Source organism: Heterocephalus glaber, unplaced genomic scaffold (genome assembly GCF_053883595.1).
Source record: "Heterocephalus glaber isolate CG9 unplaced genomic scaffold, H.glaber_assembly_v1.0 deba00000738, whole genome shotgun sequence".
NCBI classification, from domain to species: domain Eukaryota; kingdom Metazoa; phylum Chordata; class Mammalia; order Rodentia; family Bathyergidae; genus Heterocephalus; species Heterocephalus glaber.
Window position 1 is genome coordinate 17,042,582 of NW_028258161.1, and position 14,794 is coordinate 17,057,375.

The following is a 14,794-nucleotide window of genomic DNA, read 5'->3' on the forward strand; positions in this document are numbered from 1 at the left end:
CTTCCTCCTAGCTCTGGCTCAATGTCCAGAACACCATGGGCCTGTTCTGCAGCCAGAGCCAGCACCAGAGAAAGAGCCTCCTCTGGAGACAGGAGAGAAGCAGAAGCCAGCTCCACAGCACTCCTGCCTCTCTGCTGCCGCTGACAAGGACAGGTCCTTGCAGAAGGTGCTCTCAGCATTCTCTCCCAAGCTGCTGGCAGAGCAGCTGACCTTGATGGATGTGGTGAGCAGCAGAGCTCTGTGGGGTGGGGTGGGGCAGGGGACACCCATCCTTCTCACACTGATCTCCTCAGTCCTGATATTCCCAGATTACCAGATCAAAGTTCCTTCTTCTACAAACTGCATTGCCTATACTTGTCTCTCAGCCCCAAGCCACTCCTGTCCTTGGGTAGAGGTCAACAGTAGAGACAGGGCACTCCCATGCCCGCTTCACACAGTGAATGTGATGTCAACTGAGATTGAACAATTGGGAAACAGGGTGGGGAGTCAGACCAACTGGCGGAGGAGGGTGTGCAGAGGTGCAGGCAGGAGCATGTGTCACCTTGCCATCATCCCAGGAGACCTGGCCAGCCTTATCACTTTGTAGGCATTTGAGATTCATGGGTTCTACAGCAGACACCCACACAGAGCCCCGAGTCCTAGCTGTCCCAGGAAATGTGCCACTGACCTGGGCAAAGGAGCAGAGGGCAGGTGAGGTTGGAAAGAAGACAGTACCTCAGAATGAGTAGGACTGAGATGTCAGCTCATGCTGGAGGTTTGGGAGGATGGGCACGGGGAAAATGCCACTGATTTTCACGTCATTGCCATATCCTAGGTCATAAGTTGGACATCATTAGTGGGCAGTGGAGGAAAACCAGCTATTTGCAGAAGTCTCTGTCCATATCTGCAGCTTCCTGATGTCCAGCTCAGGCCACGGCCACCTGCCTGTGGATGGCTGAAGCCATCGACTCTCTGGGGTGGGTTCTGCCCATGTGATGCTGTCTTCCTCCACAGGAGCTGTTCAAGAATGTGGTGCCCTGGGACTGCCTGGGTTCCATCTGGACCCGGAGAAACAAAAAGGGCAAAGAACCTCTGGCACCTACCTTTCAGGCCACTATCACACATTTTCATCACATGGCCAACTGCACGATCACCTCCTGCTTTGGGGGTCCCAGCACGAGGGCTGGAGACAGGGCCAGGGTGGTGGAGCACTGGATCCGGGTGGCCAAGCTAAGTGGTAAGAGGGTGCTGGCAATTTCCTCTGGACATCTCCAATCTGCCTCTTTTCCTCCGTCAGCTCTTGGGACTGTAGGCTCTTTTCCAAGATGTTCCATGATCCCTAGTGCCTCCTCATCATGGGGACCCTGACCTAGACTCCTAGGTCATGTGGTGTGGTGGGTGCTGTCATGTGATCTAAGCTTCTTTGAGTTTCACTAAAATCCTCCTCCCTGAAAGATAGCGTATTTAATAAATGTTGTTGGAAAGACTGGATTTCAACCTGCCAAAGATTCAAATTAGACCCATACCTATCACCATGCACTAAACTAGCCCCAGCTCCGGGCTCACTGTTGTCCACACTCGCGTGGCCATGAGACGGAAAGGGGCTCCTGGTGCTTCCTGGCCCCCAGCCAGGCCGGGCTGGAACCACCTGCACAGCCTCGGACCCAGCACTTCAGGGACCATGGTGACCGCGCGGGCTCGCTTCGTGCTCTGCCCTTCGGCACCCAGGGAAGTGAGGAGTTTCTGGGGCACAGAACCCAGCAGAGGCGGACCCCCTACAGGCCTCCTCCTGGACCAGGACAGCGGGGACACTGCCACACAGAGGACCGTGTGGAAGCCAGGAGAGGGGCTCAGAGCACAAGCGAACAGGAAGGGAGGAAGCTGGGACCAGCGCGGCCCAGAATTCACTCTCCCTGTCAGCTCAGCGCAGCCACCGGTGTCCCCGAGAGGCCTTTGGAACAAGGAAGGAAGCGCCTGTCGCAGGATGCGGAAGGCCCTCGGGCCACAGGAAGGCAGAGTGCCAGGGCGGCGAACAGCTCACTTGAGACCCCCCTGTGCCACTGTGGAGCTCAGCTCAGGCGCCCAGCGGAGCCCTCAGGTCAATGATCTCAGCGGGGCGTCACTGTGGCCCCAGGAACAAACCATCAGATAACCGGGAAAGGGCAGGGTCCCCCTATGCAGAGGAGTAAGGAGTGCTTCTTGGAGATGCTCCGCCCTCTGGGGAGCCTAGGTCCCCGCCCTCCCTCTGAGCTGTGCCAGGTCAGCATCCTCTCAGTTTTCCTGGAAGCTAAACCTCTTCCAAACAAAAGTTAATCAAGAAATTTAAAGACCTACATTTAACAAGCAAAAGTTCAGGGTGTGATATCTAAGGTCACTACGGAAAATCCAGAGACCAGATACATCACTTCTAACTGCAAGACAAAAGGAAAAGTCAGGTGTGGTGGTGCTTCCCAGCAATCTCAGATCTCGGACACTGAGCAAGACCTAAACACTTTCTCTCTCTCTCTCTCTCTCTGAAAAAGAAACAGTGAGGTGAATTACTTCTGAAGAAATAATGAAAAGCTTCCAGCCTACTTAGAAGAAGCAAGACAGAGAGGAAGACAGAATAAGGTGGTAGAAATAAACACGAATATACGAACATATTCTTTTTATGCTAGGCATCCTCATACAATACTGGCAGACCTGGGGACCCTGGCAACCTCAGCGCGTGATCTCAGCACAGGGCCCTGCTGCCCTCCGGTGGCCGCTCGGTGTCACTGCATGCCGCGCCTGCTCTGGTCCCAGGAGGAGAGAGCTCCAGCTTGGGAAGCTGACCTGCAGGGATGGGTGCCCCTCCTCTTGCCCCCAAGGTCGCCCTCCGATCCCTCTCCCTTGGGGACAGTTTAGAGCTATCTGTCCGCACAGCCTCATGCACTCACAAGCCGCCTCTGGGAGGTGATTGCCTCATGGGCGTGGTACACCTGGGTTGTCAGGAGGTGGGATCTGGGCTGAGAGAAATCACCTGGTTCAGCGTCTGGAAGTCTTCATCTCGCTGCCTCTGCTCCCTGAACTCTGCTTTCTGTCTGCCAGGCCCCTCTGCCATGCCGCGCTGCCTTTGAGCTGCTGACTGGGGACTGAAACCTCTCCCAAGTGCGAGCCGAGATAAACCTCTCCTCGGTTAACTTGTGTGTGTCCGGTAGCGTGTCTCGGTGACCAAATCACTCCCCTCGAGGTCCTGCCCTTGACACCTGCATGGCACGTGAGTGACACCTCTCGGGGGCAGGTCCAACCTTGGCTCTTGGGGAGGTTCTGGAGACGCCGTGGGGCAGCCCCCGGTGAGTCCTGGATGGGTCTAGGCCCCTGCCCCAGGTGTGTGGTCAAAAACAATACGGTGTGTGGGTGCAGGAGTGGCTCTGCCTGTGTCCGACGCTCTCCACAAGGCCCAGGCAGCTTCCCGGCCGCACCTGTGCCTACCTCAGCCTGAGGGTGTGGGCCCACCTGAGCCACACTAGAGCTCCTGACCTGGCAAGACCCGTGGGGTCCTGATCCTTCCACGAGCTCTAGAAAGGCTTGATCGGTCTCTGGGAGGGCCTGACTCCCCTGCTGCTCAGCCACCACACAGCGCCCAGTCACGTCCTGTCCTCGTGGGATTTCTTCCCCAGCTAGCAAGGGCAGTCCATTGTGACCTCTCTTGTGTGTAGGGCTGCCTTAGTCTGCAAGCTGCAGTCCTTCTGCCCCAAGACCTCTGCTGCTTTGCTGATCTCAAGACACTGACAATATTGCTTGCTGTCTGCTCAGGGCCTGGTCATTTCCATGGCAAAAGTCTTTGGCCATTCATACCCATGTCCATCCGTTGCCTCGGCCTTTCTCTTCAGCCATAGCAAGTGTCCTAGCAGAGGTTTTTCAGCCTTAGTAAGTCCACTTTAGCTTGCTCCTTTTCTTCCTCATAGGCACAACAGACATTGGGCTCTTCCATCCCAACAGCAGCATATGCATCTTTTTCAACTGGAATAAATTTTAAAGTGATTTTTTTAATAGTGTCTCCCATAATTCATTTTTCTCTTATGGCCAAATTTGGGACCCATATCACTTAACCATATTTCAGGCTAAAAGTAAGAAATAAATTTAAAAGCCTTAAGTAACGAAAAGCTGGTTTGTTTGTTCAATTCTGACATCTGATTTCAGAAAGGATTAAAAAACTTCCAGCATTGACGGTCTTCTTCTTCTTCCTCAGACCTGGCTCCACTTCTTGTTTCTTAGGCATACCTTCTCTTATCTATTCCAGGCTTCCCTTGGGCCATAGCAGCTCTCAGATGATTTCCCCAGATGAGAAGATATGCATTTCCATCATTTCAAATAACATTCTTCATATTTGTTCTGATTGGCCTTTTGTAAATGATTTATTCATAACCAACCTGTATAACCATGGAAATGACTGTTCTTATTTGATTAAATCCGAAAAAATCCACTCCTGAAAGTACAGATTGGAAGTCTTGGGTTGAAGGTGGAGGTCTTCTCCTAAAATAAGCTGGGATGTTCCTACAACTATGCATGACAAAAGTGTCTTTACAGGGTTCCAACTGTCCCTGGGCATAAATGTATACATCCCATCCTCTTCCTTAGAGAATATGTTGCATAAATCCTCACCCAATACAGTCCCTTAGATTGTTGAATTATTAAAGTAGAAGAGGTGTCTGATTTGGGAGATGTTTCTGAGAATCTCTAGGACCTCTTGGCTACACATGGACAAGGAGTAATTAAAGACCCCTGAGGTTTCTAGCTGGAGGTTCTGGGTTCGTATTAAGACTGCCAACTGGTAGAGGGAATTTCATAAGAGCAAGGCAGGTGTAAAGGTAAAGAGATTGATATTTGACATGCTGTAATAAAAGACACTACGGAGAGTCCATGGGGAACAGGAACCAAAAAAATAAAAGGCCCTTAACTGCAATGAGGGAAAAGGTATCTTTATAGTGGAGAAAGCTGGAAGACACCACCTCAACCCAATGATTAGTCAACACCAAGTCCTATGACATGCCTTCTGAGACAACACAGCCACAGGGATGCAAACCTTATCACGTATGAACTTCTACCTCCAATTCATAACCTGATTTTGAGATATCAGGAGATAACACGGAATAGATGGACACATTATACAAAACAACCACCCTGTCTTCTTAAAAAAAGTCAATGCCAGACCTGGGGATTTAGCTCAGTGGTAGAGCACTGGCCTAGCAGGGATGAATCTCTGGGTTGAATCCCAAATGCTACAGAACAACCTCAAAATGTGTATGTCATTAAAGACAAACTGAAAAACTGATTATGGCAGCACAACTCATAAGAGAGAAATCTTCTAAGCAGCCTTTATGTCCATCAAGACATGAATGGATATAGAAAATATAGTCTTTACACAAGTGGCATATTATTACTATGTCATATAGAAGGATTATCTTGAAGGAAACTTGGTAGGAAACTTGTAGGAAAATAGATGCACCTTGAGACCATAATGTTCAGTGAAATAAATCAGACACACAAGCTTAAATATGACATAGTTTCTCTTGTATAAGAAACCCAAAATATAAATAAAGAGGAAAATAAAATAGAAATCAGAGAGATAGATTTTTGCAAAAGGGAAGGGGACCAAGAGATGAATGGAGGAGAAAAAGGATGAAGGGAAAGGAATGGAAAAAGAATTAAGATGTGTGATGTACATTTACCAACTCCCCAAGAGGAATTCAATCATTATGTACTACAATAATGTGCTAATAAAACTTAAGAAAGAAAAATGAAAAATGACACGATAGCAAATTGCAGTGTGTGGTCCTGGGTGGGGTCTTGGATCAGGCAGATTAAGTGCCATAAAAAATCCCCACTATTGAAGTTCTCTTACAGCCTAGTTGAACTTGTAGGACTCTACGCATTGATGTCAAGGCATATTTTGCGCCTCCTTCAGTACTACTTCCTGCACATGCGCACTCTTAGGTACCTGCGCAACAATGGCCGTGCGTCGTAAGAACATCCGGGAGTCACAGGTGTCGTAAGAACATCCGGCAACTTCCCAACTGGCGCGCACTTGGCGACCGTTAGCAGTACCTTCTGGAGCGGCTGCGGTGCCTGACTGCGGCGGTGGAGTCTCAGTCTTGTGAGAGGTTTCTAAAACTGACGTATGTAAAAAATGTGATCGAGGCCCAGTCCTCCAGACCCCTCTGTACTGAACATGATTTGTGGGCTTTGCCTCCTCAAGTTTCTGTTCGTTTGGTTTGGCTGTAGGTTGGAAGGGAGGGGAGTGGCTGGCTGCCATGATGAACCGCTCTCCAGGTGGGGCAGCTTTCCACAGATATGAGGGGCTAGATGTACTGGGATGGTTCAGACTCAGAGCGAGGGAGGTTTTCCCCAAGACTATGTCCTAGCAGGCTTAGAAAAAGCAGGTAGAGCCACAGAGTAGACATCCAGTGTATGGGTTATTGGCATGTTTAAAAGATTCCAGAAAAAACGGAAGTTTTTTTAAAGTTTAGGGAAAACATTCAATGGTCGGTTTGAAAACACCTAGCACTAGCCAAAGTAAAACTGACAAATCTATCCAGGACCAGGGTATAAGCAACCAATGTTTTAAATTTCGAAGGTAGGGGCCAGGGGTTAACGCAACAGTGCCGCACCTGCCTGGCAAACGCAGGGTCCTGAGTTCAATTCTTGGTACCAAAAAAAAAAAAAAAAAATCAACGGTAAAAAATGTCAAAGGTTCTCGGAAAGAATAAAAAAATTAAAAAGGAAAAATTATATAAGGCTTTGGTTGAGTGTCACAGGGTAGAAAACTCACAAGACTCTGTGCATGTGTGTGTAATAGTGTGTAATATTTTTAAGGGGAAACCAATAATTATCAAGTCATGTATGAAATCCTCAATTAATTATACAAGAGATAAGAAACTCCCTCCCTCTGATAAAATCAACTCATAGATGCACTACAAATATCTGAAAGATTAATAAAAATTTTTGAAGTAGCGGTGCATGGTAGAAGTCCTGATGGTGAGGATAACATTGAAATTAGGATGTAAGTCCAAAACGACAATTTTAAATGTTTTAAAAGCACTACAAACATTAAAACCCAGCAGTTTGCCATACTAATAAATGTCTGGAAGCGCACAGACACCACTTTGAGCACCTCTTGTAATGGTAGAGGCCAAAGGTAACTTACATTAATCTCACGATGTCTCAATAAATTGAGTATTAAAATATTTATTTTTTTTCTGAAGTATGTATACATTATTTTTGGTGGACTATATGTGAAAACATCATGTTGTAAACTTTAAATATGTATAATACAAACATGAGTGTTTCTAAGAACTTTTACTTGTGATTGAAACATTTTAACTATGTGAAAGACATTTAAAAATACACACGTATATGCAATTCCAGTATCTCAGTGACATAATTTCTCATTTGTTTGAAATCTTTTAATATTTTTATCCATATGAACATATTGCTAAGTTGATAAAACTACATTTTATGCACTTATACATTTTACAGATTTTGTAACAATAATTTGGAACTATGCCTCCTTTTTCACATTTTGTAGAATTTTTAAGAGCTGTGTTACATCCACTGTATTTGTATATTACATGTTTTATTTAATCATTTTCTTATTACTAGATGCCAGTGCTATGTTTTGAAATTATAAATAACTCTGCTCTATGCCACACAGAGGGGTGCATATAATCCTAGAATCAAGAGGCTGAGACAGGAGGATTTTGGAGAGTGCAGCGCCAGTTTGAGCGACATAGTAAGTATAAGGCCATTTTAGATTACATCACAAGATCCTATCTCAAAAAACAAAGCAAAGAGGGCCAGGAATTTAGCTCAGTGGTTTTGCCACCTGCTGTGCAAGCACAAGGACCCGAGTTCGATCCCTGGTACCAAAACAAAACAAAACAAAACCAATCCAACTTCCCAGGTTAATTTGGGCAAGGGATTTAGCTCAGTGGTTTTGCCACCTGCTATGCAAGCACAAGGACCAGAGTTCGATCACCGGTACCAAAAAAAAAAAAAAAAAAGCAAAGAAACAAAAGCTAAGTCTGCTTTGAGTATATTTTTGTACATGGATTTTTCTCCTTTAAAATTTTCATACTTCTTTTATTCCAAGGTATACATATTTTATTGTGTATCAAGCAATATTTTAGTATATTTGGTTTTTTCTTTTTAAAAATTATTGAATTGATATTAAATTCTAAAGTTGAAACTTAGAATTGGAGAAATAGAGCAATCCTAAATATAAATTTGGGATAGGGGGTTTCCTAAGTCAAACAAGTTTATGATACTTGATAAGTATATTCAAAATGTCTCCTTAAACTGTTTTGCCAGTAACATCAGCATGGGTGTGTGCTGCAGTTTTTCTATAGCTTTTCCAACATATGTATTTTCCTGATTTTTAATAGTTTTAATAGATGTCAATTATTTCCTTATTATTATTTGACTTAATTTAACTAGTTTACTCTGTATGTGAAAAAGCTATGGATGTAAAGAGAACAAAAGACAAAATTTGAAGTCATTTAAAAAATCAGATACAAACACTTTGATGTTTAGTCGGTAACTTTGTGGAGAAAAAGTCAGAGTTCTTGGCTCTTGTCTTTCCATATGTTACATCTGTTCCTCTGCCACATGCAAAACTGGAAGAATTCTGGACAACTGCTTCATAAAATCAAAGAAACTTTAGCTAGATGAACCAATAAGAATCATCTGGTTAGGGACCAGGAATTTAGCTCAGTGGTTCCACTGCCTGCCTTGCAAGCACAAGGTCCCAAGTTTGATCTCCAATACCAAAAAAAAAGAAAAGAAAAGAAAAAAAAAAGAATCATCTGGTTAAACCCTTCATTTTAATAAGATTAAATAAAAACCCATTGAGATTCAAATTATTCAAGATTTTTCAATTAGTAGGTGCCAGGGTGCAATTTAAGACCAAGGTTCCAGACCTTTCTATCAGGCATGCTGCCTTTCTGATGCAAATTCCATCTGGGGGCTAATCATGTACCTACAGTTGTCCTTGACATTTAGGCTGAGAAGTGTAAAATTTAGGCTTAGTATACTAATTCTTACTAAATCAAATAAGAGAGTGAATTTCTGTGGTCTTGGACTTATGAGTATAAAGCCAAACCTATATCTGAATAGGTTGCACAAAATGAGAAGCACATTTCATGAACTGTCTTTAATAGGCTTATGCAAAGAATTCTCCAGAAGGTGTTTTAAGCATAGTAATTCCAATGGCAGGTGATTAAATCCTCTGGAAGAGTGGATCATCATGATCCTGATTTTTTTCTTGCTGTTGATTGTCTTGTTACCTATTCAATATGAGTTTGTTCACCATTTCTAGACCAAATTAGGAACTGAATTTTACAACTGAAGAAAAGCACCTGTTTATCGTATCACCTTTATCATTTCATTTTCAATCTTTCTGGTTTATCAAATGTTCCCACAACCAGTAACACGATTCTCAGACTTTAATAATCTTTGACAGCAAAAGGCATACTTCAGATTCGAGCCCAGATTCCATGGTGTAAGCTCAAATCAGCAAAACTGCAGAAAACTGTCCTTCCTCAAATTATTTCCCTGTTTCTGATGTCCCCAGGTTAGTGCCTAATGAATATTCAGGCCCAGTCACTTTTGACCCCTGCCTTTTTGTCTTTCTTCTGGGCAGTAATGCTGCTGGATATCACTGTCTTCCCCTGATGACCACTGATGATTCATCCTATTATGGTCTCCAAGCAAGGTCATTCCTTCTCCAAATTCCTCATATCTAAAATGTGCTAAAATCATCCACTTTATCTTGAAAATCAAGGAAAAGAAACTTAAAACAGAATAATTTACAACAGCCAGGAGAATTAGATAGGTTTAGAACTGACACATCCAAACTGAAACTATGAAACCCTGCCTCATTCCCACATCCATCCTATGGTAGGGAGGCAGATCAGGGAGGCAAGAGACAGGCGACTCTGGGTACCTCCCTACTTTGGGACTGAGGTCCAATTTTTCCCATCTTAGAGAAGGAAGTTCTCCAAACTGTCTCAACCTGGGCCTGGCATTGTTTTACTGCCCTGGAATGTGTTCTTCCCATGATGACTGACAAAAGAAACATCCATATGCTTGGGGGTAGTGGAAATCCAGTATTTGCTTCACAGCTTACACAAGATAATCACAATAGTAGGTTGTATATATTCTGAAGTTTGGGCTATACATTCTTAAATGTATGCCTTTACAGGAAAAGAAGTTGTACTCCCTATTGGGTTATCTTGTTCTTTGGGAGCTGTTTTACAATTTGTAAATGATTGATAATAGATAGAAATGCAAAGCATTTATTGTTTATAAACACCAAATTATTTCCTGTCTGGCAGAGGAGAGAAGCTCAGTCTCTCTGTCCTATGATGGAAAAGCCAATCTTGCCTCAATTTGCACATTCATTTCACTGTTTTTCCCCTATACATTGGACCCTCAAGGTACGACTGGCCTGACATACGAACAACTTGGGTTAATTAGGTTAATGGACCTAAGTCTGCCTTTTTTTATCTATAGTGTGCACCCAGGTAAATATTCAGATCTTAGCTGTATTGACTTACAACCAACTTGAGTTACAACCAGTCCTTGGAAACCGATTGAGTTTGTAAATCAAGAGTCCACTCTATTTGTGTCTATTCATTGTTTTTTTTTTATTTTTGGTACCAGGGATCGAACTTGAGTCCTTGCGCTTGTGCAGCAGGCAGCAAAACCACTGAGCTAAATCCCTGGCCCTTGTGTCTATTCTTTGGATTCTCTTTTAAACTGGTTAATACCTTAACATTTTTCAAATTAATGAGCAGAGTAAAATCTTTAAAAAATGTTTATTTTTGTATAGGAGAATCATGATTTTATCATTTAAAAATTATCTTTTAACACCATGTATGAGATCCTAAAATATGGTTACTCTTTGCTACCTTAAATCTAGTTTAATTCTCATTATATTTTCCTATCAATATGAAGAATACAAAGGATCCAATTTGTGGGTATTGTCTCCTAGCATAATACACAGTACACATGCCCATAAACACAACCCCAAAATAAGCAATAATGGTTATCCATAAAACAGTTGAAAATCCATGTGTAAGAAGCAAACATTCTCTAGTGCATGGAAGACACAGTTCTGATGATCCATCAGGCAGAATGTGTACTATCTCAGCTTGAATGGTCTATTTGGGTTACTTCCCCATTTTCAGAAGTTCTTCATGAATGTAGAATAGATGGTTTCTATTTATACCACGGATTTTTCTCGGCACTGTTAACATTTTGGACCAGACGCTTCTTCAATGTGGGAGCAGTCCTGTGCACTGTGGGAAGCTTAGCAGCTTCGCTGGCCTCTACCCATTAGATGGCAGTGTCACATCCCCCAAATGGCTCCAGACACTGCCCTGGCCAAAATTGCTCCACTTGAGAATCCCTGATGTATTTTATGAAAGCACACACAAAATAACTTATCCTACAGAAGAGGGAGGATCTCTCCAAAGATGTGTGTATACTCAATTAACATATATCAGCATGGATGGGTCTCAGTGGTAATGTTGTGTGATCACAGCAAGTTACAGAATGATTTGAACAGCATGACCATATTTATGTAAATTTTAAAATCACAAAACTTACAGTGTATATTGCTTATAGGGCCATGGATGTGGGGTGAAAATCATAAAACCATGAACATGAATAGACACCAATTTAATGAGTTTCATTGTGTTTGGGAAAACAGGAAGGAAATTAGGATAGGTTATGTTGAAAAGAAAAGTCAGCTCTTTCTATAATGTTTTTCTCACTTTCAAAATAGGTCAAAAACACTATTGCAAATGTTACCTTTTTTGATCCGGCTAACTTATATGGAGACATTGTTATTCTACAAACTTTATTTGACAGAAAAATCCATAAAAATATATGAAACATGCAGCTTAAATTTTAAATAGTACTTTGATGCTGTTATTTTTCAATCATCTGTTTTATATTGTTCATATGACTGCTTGCCTTCCTAATTAAGAGTAGCTTTGAATTGGCAGTGTTTTATACAGCAATTTTCTGGTTCAGACTCTAATGACAACCATAATATAAACGTTCTGACCTTATATCTGTGGAGTGCTTTATCTTTTCTCAGTACTCTTACATCTGTCTTCTCATTTTGTGTTCACAATTTCTTTCACCATCAATCTTAGTTTCAAATGTATTCACCATGTTAATGCAGGCTTCATCTTTCTATTGCAGTTACCTTAAGTTTGGGTTACTGACCCTGAGATACCAGATCCCAGGGCAGTTTACGTAGGAAGTGACCCACAAAACACTGGTAGGTAAAGTGAGACAGGGAGAGAAAGAAGTTAAGAGGCAGCACATTTAGAGCAGCTTACTGTTTAGGGCTATTGAGGCTCAATTTGACTCCTTTGTGTAAACTCCTGTGGATGGCTTTCACAATAGAAAGACACAGTGAGTCATTTGAGATAGAAGTTGGCAAAACCAGAAGTACTTATTATCAAGCCCTTTACAAGCATAGTTGGCTAACCTGTGCTCTAGAGCATGAAACTGGGGAAGCATCCATATTTTCAAGAGTTCTGAGAGTTTCCAGTGTGAAGAAATGTGCAAGAAGGAAAATATCCATAAACATTTCATTTTGAAAGAAGTAGGTTAGGGACAAAATAGTACTTCTTTAAGAACAAATATTGATCGTTTGGCCTAAAAAATGATCAAGATCCATGCAGACACTTGAGACAGTTATAACTCTACTATGGAATGTGTTGGAAACAGTTCAGGCTTAGGAAATAGTGATCATTCATTGTGCCAAACAACAACTAATTAAAGATTATGGTAGTAATTAGCCAAGACTATGTTCAGGCTGGGAACAGGAAGAGATAGTGTTGCCAATAATGACTGCAGAAAACTAACGAAGCTTACCTGTCATTCCAGGAGAGGAGAAAACAAAAACAACAAAACTAAAATCCGTGAATGAAAGGGAACATATAGTGTTCCCTTCCTGTGTCCTCAGGGTGATAAGGAAGACTGAAGAAGAAAATCTACCTACTGCAGGTAGGTTTAGAAGGTATCTAAAAGAGATAGCTACTTTTGTTAAATTAATAGACTGGTTTTTAGAATTTAGTTTTACAGAAATTTGAGTCAATAGTACAGGGTTCCCATAGATTTTCTTCTCCACAGTTTCCCTTAATATTAACATCTTGCATTAGTGTGGTACATTTGATACAGTTAAGGAACCAACACTTTTATATGTTTTATTAAGTAAAGACTATAGTTTACATTAAAGTTCACTCTGTGTTGTGTAATTCTATGAATTTTGACAAATGCATAATGTTATATATCCATCCTAATGGTATTGTATGGAATAATTTCTTTACACTGAAACTTCCCTGTTCTTCATATATTTACACCTCCCCTCCCATTCACCCCCAAACCTAATAACCTAATAACCTGGTGACACCTTATGCTTTCTAGTGTATTTCTATATCTATATCTACATCTACATCTATATATGTGTCCTCGCACTGCAAGGAATTGAACACAGGTCCTCCAGCATGGTAGGCAGTGCTCTACCACTGAGCTCTAAGCTCACTCCCTAGCCCAAGTGCCTGTAATTTTGCCTTTTCCAGATGTCATTCAGTTGGAGTAATACAGTAGGGAGGATTTTTAGGCCAAATACTTTCAATTAGGAATATGTACGGAAGGCTTCTCCATGCATCCCCCCCCCGCCATGGAAGTTGAATACAGGAAGCACTGAACTTCATTCTTAACCCTTTTCAATTTTATTTTGAGATCTGATCTCACCAAGTTACCCAAGCTGGTCTCGAACATGTGGTCTTCTTGCTGCATCCTCCTAAGTACCTGAAGTTAACAGCATGTGCCACCACACCTGGCTTCTTTGCATGTATATTTCCTTTTGTTTTGTTGCTGATATTCAGTCCTGGAGATTGAACCCAAGGCCTTGGACATACTAGGCAAGCAGGCTACCACTACACTACATACCAGCCCCTCTTTTGATGTTGTTATTGCTTTTTTCATTGCTTCATAATATTCCATTGTATGAATGTACTAATGTTTGTTCATCTGCTCACTTATTGATATCATTTGGTTGTTTCTAGTTTCTGGCGTTTTGTTTCTCCTATATATTTTGTAGATTGTATCTTGCAGGGAATTGGTCCATTTCATTTAAATTATCAAATTTGTGACATAGTGTAGTCGACCCACCCCACTGGCCATGTCAAGCCTTCTACTGGGACCTAGACCTGGTACTTTGTTCTTCTTGACCTGGGGGCAAGCAAGGATGAATGACAAAGAGAAATGAATCCGTTTAACTTTGGGCAGCCAGGGGGCTCTTGCCTCTTAGGAGCCCCAGCATCTGGCTCATCTTGCATTTATTCACCTAAACACTGGTACAAGCAATCAAAGTAGCACAAGGTTCATCTGCTTTCCAATATCCACTAGTACATACTCTGGTAAACAACTTAATCTTAGGTGTTCTAGCTTTTCCCTGGAACCTGCAACATGGAGTCACCCTGAGTGCAGCCTTTCTCCTTTGTGCTCAGAGAGGCCAGTTAGGCCTCGCTTCTCTGGTCTCTGACAGCATAGGGTTGTTCATAATACTCTTAATTATCTTCTTCATTTCAATGAGCTCAGTATTGATGTCCTCTCTTGTTTGTGATATTAGTAATTGACCTCTTTCTCTCTTTGTCTTGATTAGCCTGGTTAGGATTTATCGATTTCATTGATCTTCAAAGAACCATATTCTGGTTTTAGCAATATTTAAAATTTTTTTTATTTTTCAATTTTATTGATTTATGCAATA

General features: G+C 42.4%; 1 long non-coding RNA gene across 1 annotated transcript; it reads left to right on the forward strand.

Annotated features, from left to right (window-relative positions):
• Positions 1 to 253: 253 nt before the first annotated feature.
• On the forward strand, positions 254 to 8,074 carry LOC147829168 (uncharacterized). The gene is made up of 3 exons (XR_015449595.1): positions 254 to 1,216; positions 3,049 to 6,119; positions 7,655 to 8,074. It is a non-coding gene; the product is annotated as an uncharacterized LOC147829168 (long non-coding RNA).
• Positions 8,075 to 14,794: the final 6,720 nt, after the last annotated feature.